Source organism: Schistocerca serialis, chromosome 4, assembly GCF_023864345.2.
Source record: "Schistocerca serialis cubense isolate TAMUIC-IGC-003099 chromosome 4, iqSchSeri2.2, whole genome shotgun sequence".
Classification (NCBI taxonomy): Eukaryota; Metazoa; Arthropoda; class Insecta; order Orthoptera; family Acrididae; genus Schistocerca; species Schistocerca serialis.
In genome coordinates this window covers 253,462,048-253,477,478 of record NC_064641.1, presented here as the reverse complement: position 1 = coordinate 253,477,478, position 15,431 = coordinate 253,462,048, and the positions used below count along the sequence as shown (strand labels likewise).

Here is a 15,431-nt window from a genome sequence, read left to right as displayed (position 1 = left end):
TTCCCATTGGTAATCGTCATTACTCAATTTTGCCATACAATTAGAGCCTCGCAGCTTTGTTCTTTATTTTTTGGTGTTGTATTGTGGATTTGTTCTTTCTTTGTATATGTGCGTTGTACTTGTATTTAATATTGTGGCACAAACAGGGAATGGACACCACCGATAAGAATATTATTTGCAAATGACACCTAAACCTTGTGCAAAGATCTCTTTGGAGAAACTAGAAATTCTTACACTTACATATTATTACATATATGGCGTAAATGTTGCGATATTCATGACAAATTATAAGAGACAGTTTCAAATTAATCATAACCTTCATTCTCAAAATATAAGATGTAAAAATAATTTCCAGTGAGTTGTGCATCCCACTCTGAAACACTTTATTTTTGTTGAAAAGTATTTTTAAGAACTTGCCTACAAATACAAGATAGTAAATTGGCAATATTCGGGAATTGCAATTAAGTTATGTATGTAATATTGTTCACACTTGTAAATTGTGTGAATATTTGTGCTCTGGATACCCTACAGCTATAGTAAACAATGTGGGTCTAGTGCAGCAGGGGATACAACCCGTCGGCTTTGGACAAGGACGTCACAAGCCGCCAGAGAGCAGTTTACCATTTTCGCTTTTGCTGTTATGTTTCAGTTTCGTTTTTTTACTGATTGCTTAATAAAGTGGATCTGTTTATTCTATCTCGTGAGTTTTTTTTTTTTTAAGCCAAAAAACACTTATCAGCCACTGAAGGGGGCTACAACACTAAGAAGAATCGCTTCTCGATTGGCCACTTGTGACGTCATTGTCCAAAGCCGACGGGTTGTATCCCCTGCTGCACTAGTCCCAACAATGTTTATTGTGTATAAAACCCTGCCACAAATTGCTTTATAATTGCTACTCATTAACTATTTATCAGTACACTCATGTAATTACTAAGTACAGTATTTTACAGCAGATGGAGAGCATTTGAATAGCATAATAAGAAAACCAAGAAACAAGCAAGTTTTATTTATTTATTTACTTACTTACTTACTTACTTAGTTGTCCATTGATCATATGTAGTACAATGGACAAGATGATACTGGCCTTGATTCTAGCTATTACAGTAGATAGTGTTTCCGTATTATATGTAGTCCTACATGTTATACATTATAGAAGTAATAGTTCTATACATTTATAGCAGTTTAGGTGTTCATTTTCTGCTTATTATGTAGGGCAATCATTTGCGACACTTTTATCAGAAAATTGGGTTGGTAAGTACATTGAAAATTCGTGTAACTAGTTTATAATACAGAAATAACTTAATAAATGAATCATCATACACTTCAAGACATGAATTACCACTACATCAAGTTTTTTATTATAGCATCTTTGTGTCAAGGGGAATTCTGGTATGAGTTGTCAGGTTTGACCAGTAATGTAATGTTAATGTATGCTGTCATCTCACCTTTTGCTCCATGTTTTCACCACTTTGTTGTTAGTGATATAAAAAAAAATTCTGGTTGTGGTAACAGATTGATCTGTAGCTTAACACAAGTGATAGGTTATGCTGGAATGTGATAGTTTGATTGTGAGATGGCGAAGCCAATGAATGTGACGCTAAAAAACCCTGGTTGTGGTAACAGACTGATCTGTAGCTTAGCTCATTTGAATAAATCACCAGTAAGGCCACATTACAGTTACCATATTGTGTACGGCATTTGCACACGTTTTCTGTGTCATTGGTCAAAGCTGACGACTCATATCTAACATTCTGCTATATCCTCACTTGTCATGTGCTACTTTCATGATGCCAATTCTTTAAGTGCTTTGATGCACTGCAGCACTATCTACAGAAAATATTTTGACTTGTAAGTACAATTTTAATTTTTACAAATAATCAATTGAAGAAAACTTCTGTCTTGTGGTTATTGTTGATAAAATTAATATTTATTGCGTTAACTAGTTTAATAGCTTCCTACATTGTTGTATTCATCTGATGTAACTGGTCCAATATAAAGACATCCAAAACCAGATTCAGATTATGTTCTGAGAGGTGGTTCACATAAAATAAATGAGACCCTACAGCATGTAGGTCTATGTCATTACCACAACCAAAAAATGTAGTGTAGTTTCACAGCAGATGCTCCATTGTAAATAAATTTTATTATCTGGGATGATACTGCTCAGTTTTTAATTTAAAATTAGTTCTGTCAGACATATATGCAGTTACAGCTATTAAGGAAGAAAAATGTTCTTGTAGTCTGGCCAAAATTTGTTTGATGATCAATCGAAATTTATTAGAATGGCTGGTGACATTGAACGTTAGTCTTTTTGTAGCTTACAAAGTATTTCTACTCCTAAACAGGTTGACCATTTGTGCATCTTATGATGTATTAACTCATACTGAAGAAATATGGGAGGTTAATAGTAAATACTTCAATATAATGTGAGAATTTATTGAAGTTCGTAAAATTTGGTGATAAATTAAATTGTCAATTTGTTTACTTCTGATAGCTCGTTCACGGGACTGCATTCATTCATATACCATGTTCACTTAATCCCATTTTAAAAGACGGCAAGTCAAGGATGTGGAATAAGTCAAGTTACACAGTATAAAGGCTGCAAGCAGCCAAATTGTATAGTGAAGGCCTGTATATAATGAGAAAAGTTAATACATTGTGTTATGTAACCATCTTGATTTCAGAGAACACTATCAGGTTTCTACACTGGAAAAGCCACTGTTTGATATGAATATTAATATTAACTGAAAATCAGAGGTCGAAGTCAAAGTATCCTGTTAAATTATACAAAGGCCCATGATGTGTGAACTAATAATGTATTATACACTTCCTGAACCAGAGCCTCCATCTTTCTTAATTATGGAGCATCAGTGATGCCCATTATTCTGATGATTCTTGGGTTCAAGTGCAAAAGAAACAGAATGTTTCGTAAGTGAGAAATCTATGAGTGAGTAGATGTTTTACCTAGAGATGGCCACTCCAGCTTGTTGAACAGAGGAGCTTCTTGATGGGATTCCCTCCAAGCCACGTGACAAACATCACACTGTCCCAACCAGGTCCAGACTGTTATTAATATGTACAAAATAGTACCGGTAACTGGCTTAAACTCACTGTTACCAAGTTTCCAATTACTGTTTTGCTGCCAGTTGGGAATTTTGCTTCTTTGACCCGCCACAATCATTCTTTGAAACTCACGGTTTGAATCCTTCTTAATGTCCAAAGATACTAAAATTAATGCTTTGTGTAAAAGCACCCAATCATAATTGCATCAATGATAATTGGATCCTTCTATCACTGACTAGACACATCTCCTGATGTAATCGAAAAATTCACAAAAAACCTCAGTTCACGTGTACATAAGTTTCCCAATCATTCTGTGATCATTGGTGGAGACTTTGATCATCAAACAATTAATTGGAAAAATTAATGTTAGTGGTGGGCATGATAAGACATCCTGTGAATCTTAACTAAATGCCTACTCTGAAAACTACCTAGAGCATGTAGTTAGGAACCACACTCATGATGGAAATATATTGGATCAAATGGCAACAAACAAAATCTTTTGAGGATGTCCACATCAAAACTGATATCAGTGACCATGACATGGTTGTTTCAACAACAATTACGAAAGTAGAAAGGACAACTAAAACAAGCGGAAAGATATACAGGGCTATTACAAATGATTGAAGTGATTTCATAAATTCACTGTAGCTCCATTCATTGACATATGGTCACGACACACTACAGATACGTAGAAAAACTCATAAAGTTTTGTTCGGCTGAAGCCGCACTTCAGGTTTCTGCCGCCAGAGCGCTCGAGAGCGCAGTGAGACAAAATGGCGACAGGAGCCGAGAAAGCGTATGTCGTGCTTGAAATGGACTCACATCAGTCAGTCATAACAGTGCAACGACACTTCAGGACAAAGTTCAACAGAGATCCACCAACTGCTAACTCCATTTGGTGATGGTATGCGCAGTTTAAAGCTTCTGAATGCCTCTGTAAGGGGAAATCAACGGGTCGGCCTGCAGTGAGCGAAGAAACGGTTGAACGCGTGCGGGCAAGTTTCACGCGTAGCCCGCGGAAGTCGACGAATAAAGCAAGCAGGGAGCTATTTTCATCTTTCAACATGATGGTGCTCCACCACACTTCCATCATGATGTTCGGCATTTCTTAAACAGGAGATTGGAAAACAGATGGATCAGTCGTGGTGGAGATCATGATCAGCAATTCATGTCATGGCCTCCACGCTCTCCCGACTTAACCCCATGCGATTTCTTTCTGTGGGGTTATGTGAAAGATTCTGTGTTTAAACCTCCTCTACCAAGAAACGTGCCAGAACTGCGAGCTCGCATCAACGATGCTTTCGAACTCATTGATGGGGACATGCTGCGCCGAGTGTGGGAGGAACTAGATTATCGGCTTGATGTCTGCTGAATCACTAAAGGGGCACATATCGAACATTTGTGAATGCCTAAAAAAACTTTTTGAGTTTTTGTATGTGTGTGCAAAGCATTGTGAAAATATCTCAAATAATAAAGTTATTGTAGAGCTGTGAAATCGCTTCAATCATTTGTAATAACCCTGTATATGTTAAATAACATAGATGAAAAATCAGTAGTGTCATATCTCGGTGAAGAACTTGAAATGTTCAGCAAAAGTCAGGAGCATGTAGAGTAACTCTGGCTTAAGTTTAAAAGAATACGTAGTTGACCAAGCACTGAATGTTCCCACTAGAACAGTTCATAGTGGGAGGGAACCTCCATGGTACACAGTCACTGTAAAGAAACTTCTAAAGAAACAGAGATTACTGCGTAATAGGTGTAAAACAAAGCATGGAGCTATAGGTAGAGAGATGCTGAATGAAACAGCATGGTTTGGCTGTCAAAGGAGCAATGTGTGATGCCTTCAGTGACTACCATGGCAGAATATTGCCAGGTGATCTTTCGCAGAACCCAAAGATATTCTGATCATATGTAAAGGCTGTGTTAGTGGCACCAAAGTTAGTGTCCGGTTCCTAGTGAATGAAGCAGGAACTGAAACTGAGGGCAGCAAAGCAAAAGCTGAAATGTTTAACTCCATTTTCGAACATTTCTTTATAAAGGAAAACACAGGAGAATTCTCCCAATTTAATCCTAGTGATACTAAAAAGGTGAATGAAAGAAGTATTCGTATCAGTGGTGTTGAGAAACAGCTGAAATCATTAAAGTTGAACAGAGCTCCAGGCCCTGATGAAATACCTGTCAGATTCTCTGCTGAATTTGCAGTTGAGTTAGTCCAGCTTCTAACTATAATCTGTCGTAGATTCCTCGAACAAAAAAGCATGCTTAGTGCTTGGAAAAAGGCACAGGTAACACCTATGTACAAGAAGCGTAGCAGAAGTGATCTACAAAACTACCATCCAGTATCCTTATCATCAATGTGTTGTAGAATCTTAGAAGATATTCTGAGCTCAAACATAATTACTTATCTTGAACAGAATTACTTCCTCATTGCCAACAAGCATGGATTTTGAAAACATCGATCATATGAAATCCAACCTACACCTTTCTCCCATGACATACTGAAACCTTTGGATCAAGACAACCAGGTAGATGCAGCATTTCTTGATTTCTGAATAGTATTTGACTTGGTATCGCACCTATACTTACTGTCAAAAGTATGATCATATAGGGTATCACGTGAAATTTGTGACTGGAGTGAGATTTGTTAAAGTATTGAGGACTTTTTGGTAGATAGGATGCAGCATGTATCTTGGATATAGAATTACTGTCATACACAGATACATACATGCATACATTAATACTTGTTCCATAGATCATGAATACGACATTTCATAATGATGTGGAACGTGTCACTTTAACAAAAGTTTTGTTTACACATTAATTTTTCTTTACTTCATATCTAAAAATTCATCTATTGAGTAGGAGGAGTTGTCATTCAGAAATTCTTTTAATTTGTTTTTAAATGTTGGTTGGCTATCTGTCAGATTTCTAACACTATTTGGCAAGTGACCAAAGATTTTTGTGGCAGCATAGTTCACCCCTTTCTGTGCAAAGTCAGCTTTAACTCTGAATAGCGAAGATCGTCCTTTATTCTAGCATTGTAGTGTGTGTCTTCTCAAGAAGAGAATAGAAGCTTTCGAAATGTGGTGCTACAGAAGAATGCTGAAGATTAGATGGGTAGATCACATAACTAATGAGGAGGTATTGAACAGAATTGGGGAGAAGAGGAGTTTGTGGCACAACTTGACTAGAAGAAGGAATCGGTTGGTGGGACATGTTCTGAGGCATCAAGGGATCACCAATTTAGTATTGGAGGGCAGCGTGGAGGGTAGAAATCGTAGAGGGAGACCAAGAGATGAATACACTAAGCAGATTCAGAAGGATGTAGGTTGCAGTAAGTACTGGGAGATGAAGAAGCTTGCACAGGATCAGTTGGTGGGACATGTTCTGAGGCATCAATGGATCACCAATTTAGTATTTGAGGACAGCGTGGAGGGTAGAAATCGTAGAGGGAGACCAAGAGTTGGATACACTAAGCAGATTCGGAAGGATGTAGGTTGCAGTAATTACTGGGAGATGAAGAAGCTTGCACAGGATAGAGTAGCATGGAGAGCTGCATCAAACCAGTCTCAGGACTGAAGACCACAACAACAACAGCGATGCACTTGGCTGTTATTTTTGAATTGGGATGGATTATTAATAAAAAAAAATTCATAAGTGAATATATTTATTGTGAAGGTACTGTGAATATCCTGGGTTCCTTAAATAAATGTCTACAAAGTGATCTTAGGTGGGCTCCAGCTATAATTCTGATTAGGCCCTACATGCATTTGTGCAATAAATACTTTTTCTCTTAATGATGATTTATACCAAAATATGATGCCATGTGACAGTAGTGAATGAAAATAGGCATAGTAGGCCAATTTACTGATATGTTTATCACCCAAATTTGCAATAATCCTAATAGCATAAGCAACTGAACCTAACTGTTTCAGCAGACCATAGATGTGTTTCTTCCAGTTCAGTTTCTCATCAAAGAACACACCCAGAAATTCTGAATATTATGCCTTTGCAGCAGACTTCTGTTCATAGTCTATATTTATAAATGGTATTATGCCGTTTACCGTACAGATTTGTATGTACTGTATTTTCTCAAAACTTAGTGAGAGTCTGTTTTCGTAGAACCACTTAATAATTTTCTGAAAGACATTATTTACAATTTCCATAGCTGATTCTTGTTTGTTAGGTGTGATTACTATACTTGTATCATAAGGAAAAATGAACTGGCTTTTCATCTTCATTAATATAGAGTGGCAAGTCATTAATATATATTAAAAACAATGATGGACCCAAGACTGAACCTTGTGGGACACTATTCTTGATACCTTCCCAGTGAGAGGATTCTGCTGAATTTTGCAAACTATCTGAACTGTTAATTTCAACCTTCTGCATACTTCCAATTAATTATGAACTATACCGTTTGTGCACTCTCCCGCTCATACCACAATGCTTAAGTTTATCTAGAAGAATTTCATGATTCACACAATCAAAAGCCTCTGACAGATCACAAAACATCCATATGGGTGATGTTCGATTATTCAATGCATTTAATATTTGATCAGTGAAAGCATGTATAGCATTCTGTTGAAAAGCTTTCCTGAAAACCAAATTGACATTTTGTTTGTACTTCATTTTTACAAATATATGATGCTACTCTTGAATACATCACTTTTTCAAGACTTTTGGATAAAGCTGTCAGAAGTGAGTTGGGCGCTAGTTGTTAGCATCAGACCTATCCCCTTTTTTATGCAATGGTTTAACAATAGCGTATTTCAGTTTATCTGGAAAAATGTCCTTTTTTATTGAGCTACTACATATGTGGCTGAGAATCCTACTTATCTGTTGGGAACAAGCTTTTAGTAATCTGTTGGAAATGCCATAAATTTCATGTGAGCTTTTACTTTTTAGTGAATTTTTTATTTTCATGATTTCAGTAGGAGAGGTGCATTGAATTTTAATTTTATCAAATTGCATAAGTGCTGCCTCTTCCATATACTATCCTGCATTTTCTAATGAATAGTTGGATCCTATTTTCTCTACAACACTTAAAAAATGATTATTAAAAATGTTTTCTACTTCTGACTACTTGTTAACAAATTTTTCATAGAGTTTGATAGAAATACAGTCTTCCTGTGCCCTGTTTCCCTTTTAACAGTATTCCAATTTGTTTTAATTTTATTGTCAGATGTGCTAATCTCAGACGTAGTGCACATACTTCTGGACTTTTTAATAACTTTTCTTAATACAGTGCAGTAGTTTTCATAATGTTTCACGGTTTCTGGATCATTACTGCTCCTAGTTATAAGATACCAGGTGATCAAAAAGTCAGTATAAATTTGAAAACTGAATAAATTACAGAATAATATAGATAGAGAGGTACAAATTGATACACATGCTTGGAATGACATGGGGTTTTATTAGAACCAAAAAAATACAAGAGTTCAAAAAATGTCCAACAGATGGCACTTCATCTGATCAGAATAGCAATATTTAGCATAACAAAGTAAGACAAAGAAAAGATGATGATCTTTACAGGAAATGCTCAATATGTCCACCATCATTCCTCAACAATAGCTGTAGTCGAGGAATAATGTTGTGAACAGCACTGTAAAGCATGTCCGGGGTTATGGTGAGGCATTGGCATCAGATGTTGTCTTTCAGCATCCCTCGAGATGTCGGTCGATCACGATACACTTGCGACTTCAGGTAATCCCAAAGCCAATAATCGCACGGACTGTGGTCTGGGGACCTGGGAGGCCAAGCATGACGAAAGGGACGGCTGAGCACACGATTATCACCAAACGACGTGCGCAAGAGATCTTTCACGCGTATAGCAACACTTTTTTTGTTCTAATAAAACCCCATGTCATTCCAAGCATGTGTGTCAACTTTTACCTCTCTGTCTACATTATTCTGTGGTTTATTAAGTTTTCAAATTTATACTGACTTTTTGATTGCCTGGTACATTTCCCTTTTCTGTTTACAAGATATTTTTATTCCTTTAGTAAGCCATGGCATTTTAGGTGGTGTCTTAAAATTACATTTCACTGTTTTCTTAGGGAAACTGTTTTCAAATATACTCACAGAGGCATCACAATATAGGTTAAATTTTAAATTAGGTCAGGTGCGCTGTACACCTCATCCCAATCTAGCTGTTGCAAGCTTTCCCTAAAATTTTCAGTTGTTAACTCATTAATTGAACACTCTGCTTTGAAGGACTCTTTTGCATTATGCATGGAGCTATGTCATATACTGTAACTAGCTGATATAGAAATAACTTCAGGTGTGCCCCAGGGAAGTGTGTTGGAAGCTTTGCTCTTCATCTTAGGTATTAATGACCTTGTAGGCAATATTAATAGTAAAATCAGGTGTTTTACAGATAATGCAGTTGTCTATAATGAATTACTATCTGAGAGAAGCTTCATAATTATTCAGTCAGATCTTGATAAGATTTCAAAATGGTGCAAAGATTGGGAACTTGCTCTAAATGTTCAGAACAGTAAAATTTTGCACTTCACAGAATGAAAAAATATAATATTCTATCACTATAATATCAGTGAGTCACTGTTGGAATCGGCCAACTCGTACAAATACCTGGGTGTAACACTTCGTCAGGATATGAAATGGAACGATCGTATAGATTCATTCATGGGTAATGCAGATGGTAGACTTCTGTTTCTTGGTAGAATACTGGTGAAGTGCAATCAGTCTACTCGTGCAACCAGTTCTGGAATAATGCTCAAGTGTGTGGGACCTGTACCAGATAGGACTAACAAGAAATTTGAATGTATACAGAGAAGGGCAGCACGAATGGTCACAGGTTTGTTTAATCTGTGGGAGAATGTCACAGAGACACTGAAGGAATTGAACTGGCAGACTCTTGAAGACTGACGTAATCTATCCCGAGAAAGTCTATTAATGAAGTTTCAAGAACTGTTTTTAAATGATCACTCTAGGGGTATACTACAACCCCCTATGTATTACTCACAAAGGGATTGTGAGCATAAGATTAGAATAATTACTGTACGCACAGAGGCATTCAAACAGTCATTCTTCACACACTCCATATGTGAATGGATCAGGAAGAAACACTAATATCTGGTACAATGGGAAGTAGCCTCTGCCATGCACCTCATGATATCTTGCAGAGTTTAGATGTAATGTTGATCCAGTTAGTTGAGGCCTGCTGCTTGCTGTTCGTGATGAATATGTGACTTTAGTCTTCTGCATGAATAAGCTGATACAGAGAGAACATTTTGCACATTATGTGCAGTATTAAAAAGCAAAGGCATTATCAACCCAAAATTTGGTTTGAATACCCAACAATGCTGAATATACAAGTTCTAAACAAAACACTATGTCTTTATTTTCATTTGATTTTCTGTGAAACCAAACAATCACAACTTGACACTTAAGGCATTCTTTGTAATTTCATATGAATTTTAACCAAAGTGAAACTGTGTTCTTCTTCTTTATCAAATTGCTATTGAGATGAAAGTCATAGTTAGCTCAGAAAGGAAGTGTCCAACAGCACACTACTAATGCTGCATTGGAACGGTTTTCCTGCTGACCTACAGTAACTTACATCTTTCTACATTTCGAGCAAGCTGCCTTCCATCACACAAAATAGAAATTGTCAAAATCATCCTGCACACCCCTACAGTCCCTCAATGACAACACTCTGTATACTAATGCTTTGAATTAGTAGCAAAATTAGCAAAAAGTCACAGATTGCTGCTCCCCTACCTGTTAATCATTTATTTATGTAGAGAACAGGACTGGTCCTATCAAATTTTCATGGATCTCTCCTGACGATACCTTTGATGGCTCTGATGAACACTCGCCATCCAGGACAGTGTAATGGGTTCTACATCTTCGAACCACTCATGTGTCTGAGAACCTATTCCGTATTCTTGAACCTTTGTTAACAGCTTGCAGTGTGACGCCGAGTCACACACATTATGGAAATTTCGGAATATGGAATTTGCCTGTTGCTCTCCATCCATGTTATGCAGGGTTTCAAGTGAGAAGAGGGCAAATAGTGTGTTGCGGAAGCAGTGTTTCTAAATCTGTGCTGATTTGTGGACAGAAGATTTTCTGTCTCAAGCAAATTTAATGTATTCCAACTTGATCCTTGTTCAAGATTCTACAACAAATCAATATTAAGGATCTTGGTCTATAATTTTACAGGTCCATTGTTCTACCCTTCTTATATAAAGCAGTTATCAGCACTTTTTTCATTCACTTGGCTCTTTGTACTGCATGAACAATCCATGGTAAATGCAAGCAAAGTAAGGGGCTAACGCTGTAGAGTGCTCTCTGTAAAATTGAAATGGGATTACATGTGGACCTGACCTGGCGACTTACTTGTTTTCAACTCTGTCATTCATTTCTCAATGCCAGTAATGCCTCTTAATTTGTCCTCCACACAGGAGTCTGCTAGATGGTCAAACAATTGTATGCCTGTTTGATTCTCCTGTTGAAATTGTTTGTTCAGTGTGAAATTTAAAACTTCAGCTTTCCTTTTGCTGTCTTATATTGCCACATTGGACAAGTTTACGAGTGAGTGGATAGGAGCGTTTCACCTGTGATTTTACATAGGACCATAATTTGCTCCGGTTCTTAGCAAGATCTTCACTTGTAAGATATGATGGTGGAAGTTGTCATATGCTTTGCACATTGATCTTTTGTAGACGTTTGAATTTCTACTAACTTTTACTCATTCACATTTCTGTGTTTTTTTCCTTTTTTTTTTTAACCCGGAGTGCATCAGTCTCTTAGCATAGAACAGAATGCTGATAATATTTATTTTGCTTCTTATTTATTGTTTGGAGTTTAGGTTATAGTGACAGACTGATATATAGTATATCCTGATATCTAGGTTAGGTTGGAAGGTGACTGTTGTGTGTTGGTAAAGCCAATTGATTTCATGAGAAGAACTATAATTTGTACATGACACTGTCTCATAACCCAGAAGATTGTATCTTCAATAAGAACTGTTATGGAAGTTGCAGACTACCCTTTGGTGGGCACATTTTTTGTAGCAACTCTGCAAAGATAATATTTTTTGCTATCCAATCAATTGATTATGATCAACTGACTATATTTTATTTTTTGATTATTTTATATTTATGATTTAGGACCAAAAGCTATGGTGGTACATATGTCACCTTGGCACCTTTGTGAAGTGTTAAAACTATGGTGGTAAATGGATTTCCCATTTCTCTTTTGTGAGCTGTTATGTGTTGCCATTACATATAAAAATAATGAACAGTATTTTATGTTTTCTTTTATTTTAAAAATATTTGATACCAGTATTAAAGTTTACTTACCACAACGTGAAAACAATGCTAGAAACTTTATCGCGCCATAAACGTATGAGCTGATATGGGTCACAATAATGTATATTGCAGAAGCAAAGCAATGTATTCTGACAACAGTTGGTCCCATAACAAACAAAAACTGACCATTGTAGTGGTTTACACACACACCTGGTGCAGTGTACTACAACAAGATGGAAGACATAGTCCCAAAAACTTCAGGATACCTCTAATCTGATGGTAAGTATGCTTCCCAAGGACCACAAATGACAAGATTAATTTTGTGGTAAAAATTCTTCCCAAGATCCTTCCAGAAACTACTTTGGTGGTAACCATACTTCCAAAGAATCATTAAAACACCATTGTTTGGTGGGATATATACTTTCCATTGTCTTGAAGGCCATATTTCACAACAAACAGAAACTGCAGCTGGTGCAGCGGACTGCCACTATATGCCAGGAGCGTACAGAAGTGTGTATTAACACAATGCTGTAAAGAAATACATTCAGTGAGGAACATATCCCCATGGCCCGCAAATGGGTTAAATACTGTAATTTAAGTTCTGGCTCTTATTTTATTCATATTAAATTTCCATAGTGGTTTATGTCTGCCATTTCGATGTTGACATTGGTCAAGGCATATTGACGGTATCTATAAGTTCATTATTTCCAAGAAACATTACAAAATCTTGTATTCTTTAAAGTGTGGAATGATAGAAAGGCTGTGTATCAAGAAAGTTACAACTATGGAGTGAAAAATTGTATTTTGAACTGAAATATATTGGAATTACCTCAAGAACTTACGAAAGTTGCAAATTTGTAATTTGAATGTGTGTAGAGAGATCATATTGTGTGTACATGTAAGGGTCGATCAATACTAACCAAATAGAGGATTCACTGTGGGGTAACAGGCATATGGAAAAAGCGGAAAATTGCTTAAAAATGTTGTCTTGTCTGCTTACATACCAGGAAATGTAGTATGTTTATTAATTTTCAGTAAGTTTTGCCAGTCATTTCAGTTTGCTTGAAGTACAGTTCTGAATTTTGGAGATACTTCTTTAGTGAAAATGCACATGAGGTTAGGCCTCACTGATGATGTACTGTCCTTCTCACAAATAATTCCTGACAAAGCCAAGTATGTAGTAACTGTGAGGAGCCAGACATGTACTGTAGGGAGGCAGCATGAGAATTTCCTAAATATATTTACCAATTTGTTCCCCTGTGGAAGGCCCAGTGTGGTATGCTGTATTGTTCTGTTGTATGCAAGCTTATTCCTTCTTGTGTACTTACTTTTCTTTCATAGTGGAGATCTGAACCATGTATAATGTGATTATTTTTATGTATTTATCCACAAAAACATGTTCGTGATCGGGGATACGCAATTGTTGATGTAGCGTATACCTTTTTGTTACAGTAATTTTCAAAAAGTATGTATGAACTGCAAAAAACTGTGATCAAATATATTTTTGTTACATTAGTTGTTAAATGTATTTGTGCTGTAGAGGACAGAGTATGCATTACACATATCATCATAAAATTAATTTAGAATTAACTTCCATAAGATTCAAGATTATTGCATTGTGGAAAAAATTGGAATTATATTTGACATAAATTGGTCTCCATAAATTCAGCAACAGAATAAAAATAGTGCTGGAGCATTACACTGGCGACTTTTCACCTGAGGTAGTTCCTATTATTATTGTATGAACAAGATCATTTTTTTATAGAGTATGACACCTATGTATGTCACACTGTAATGGCATTTACTTGCTCTCTGGCTTGTTAGATAAATGTTACCACTGGTACTAGTGTGGTGATCATGCAACCCATTATTTGTTTCAAATAAGGAGAGATTATTGTTTAAAAATGAAGCTGTGTCTAGGATTTGTATGCATGGTCCCACTTCTTTAATGATGGGCTCGGTAGGTGCATGCAGTAGCAATAATGTAATTATCTTCGCAACTCATTTGTGCATGACAAAAATTTTCTTGTATATTGATCCACAAGAAAGGGATGCTATGTGTAATGACAGAATTAATCAGGGCAAAGTGCACAATTGTTATGGTAGTCAAGTTACACTTGAAGTGAGGTCTCCAAAGTCGTAGCAGAGGCAACTCATTTTGCACAGCATGTGAGAGGTCTGTTCAAAAAATTCTAGAACATTAGTAATTTCACACCAGGGTTGTGTTGGAGCGAAATGTGGTTGGCATCCCTGCACACACCTGTGTTTAATATTTAACTGCTGGAAGTTTCATTGTTGTATGCCTGTTAGTTATTGTTCAGTGTTGTATTGAGTAGAGTGTTGTGTCGCACAGTTTGTGAATTTTGATATAGCAGAGTTAGAGGAACAACACATCTCCATTAAATTTTGTGTGAAACCCAAAAAAGCCTTTACAGTATGAATGGTTCACATCGATTAAAAATGGCCAGACAGAAATTAAAGTTGACCCTAATTCAGGACACCCATTTATGTCTACCGATGACGCTCTGTCAGGAATGTCAATGAAATTGTGCGTGACAATGGAAGACTAAATATCTGAGAGATTGCAGAGGAATGTAACATTTCAATTGGATCATGTCATGAAATCCTGACACAGCGTCTTGGAATGCATCGTGTTGCCATCAAGTTTGTCCCAAGGCTCGTGTGTCAAGACCAGAAGACCACCTCGCAATCTGTGAAGAGCTTTTGGATTGCAGAAATGAGAAAAAGATGTTCCTTTAGAGTGTCATAACTGGTGATGAGATGTGGGTCTTTGGTTATAATGTTGGGACCAAGATTCTTTGGTTATAATGTTGGGACCAAGATTCAGTCTTCACAGTGGGTCGGGAAAGGTTCTCCAAGACCAAAAAAAGCTCATCATATCAGGTCAAATGTTAAAACGATACTGATAGATTTCTTTGACTTTAAAGTATTAGCTCATTATGAATTTATGCCACAGGAGCAAACTGTTAATGGTACTATCGAGACATGTTGTGATGCCTGTGAGAAAATGTGAGAAGGAAATGACCAGAAATGTGATGAGACAATTCATGGCTCTTGCATCACGAT

General features: G+C 36.7%; 1 protein-coding gene across 1 annotated transcript in view; it reads left to right on the top strand.

Moving 5' to 3' along the window:
• LOC126473689 (ankyrin repeat and zinc finger domain-containing protein 1-like) overlaps positions 1 to 15,431 on the top strand; it is a 111,032-nt gene that overhangs the window by 657 nt on the left and 94,944 nt on the right. The window lies entirely within an intron of this gene.